General features: G+C 36.9%; 1 non-coding gene across 1 annotated transcript; it reads right to left on the bottom strand.

Moving 5' to 3' along the window:
- Window positions 1-324: 324 nt before the first annotated feature.
- On the bottom strand, window positions 325-396 carry trnae-uuc (transfer RNA glutamic acid (anticodon UUC)). Its single transcript has one exon. It is a non-coding gene; the product is annotated as a tRNA-Glu (tRNA).
- Window positions 397-857: the final 461 nt, after the last annotated feature.

Genomic DNA, 857 nt, shown 5'->3' with positions numbered 1-857 from the left:
TCAAAAAAGTTATTTACACTGCTGAAAAGCATGTCACATTTTTAAATTACCTTTACTGCTAAAACCAAGAGGAATAAAATGTAAAATATTTTTTTTGCAAATTCAAAAAATACAGTAAATCACTGTAAATGAAATATTACTACCCATAATGCAATGTTTATTACGGTAATGAACTGGAAATGAAAGTTATGGTATTTTAACTGTAGAAATACAGCAAAGTCTAACAGTGTAGGGTATGTATGTAACTACAGCTCTGATTTAATACTAATACAATGCCAGAGATCATGCAGATCTTGCTGCAGACCTTCACCAGCAAGATACCAATTCCCATACCGGGAGTTAAACCCGGGCCACCTGGGTGAAAACCAGGAATCCTAACCGCTAGACCATATGGGACTGAACACATATTAATAATAGGGATTTCATGAATCAATTCATATTGTGGATGGAAACAGGCCTTCTCTTGAACGTAAATGAAGAAGCTTCTTAAGTAAGTTTTATCTTGAAGCTTTTGAGTGTTCTTTAGGTTTTTATCTGCTTTAACTATTACCGGACAGCGGGGGCACGGAGCAGAGCAGAGCGGCCGTTAGGGAGGAATCCTCCTCCGTGTTCAGGCGGTAAAAAACTTAACGTCAGAACTTCATGATGAATAGAAATGTTGACAGGTTGATTTCTGTTTATAACAAACACAACTAGAGTCAATAGAAAAAGAAAATATATATATAAAAAGCCGTCTTGGTTCATCTTTCCACTGTTCCTCCAATCACCACTCTGGTCTGGTTGGAAACTAAAGGATCTAAACTAAAAGGATGTTCCTCTTTAACTAAAAGGTCTATCTCTGTAGGGACCCATCCCAT

The sequence above is a fragment of the Etheostoma spectabile genome, unplaced genomic scaffold (genome assembly GCF_008692095.1).
Source record: "Etheostoma spectabile isolate EspeVRDwgs_2016 unplaced genomic scaffold, UIUC_Espe_1.0 scaffold00000662, whole genome shotgun sequence".
NCBI lineage: Eukaryota > Metazoa > Chordata > Actinopteri > Perciformes > Percidae > Etheostoma > Etheostoma spectabile.
Note: the sequence above shows the minus strand (reverse complement) of the source record. Positions and strands in the feature narration are given on the sequence as shown.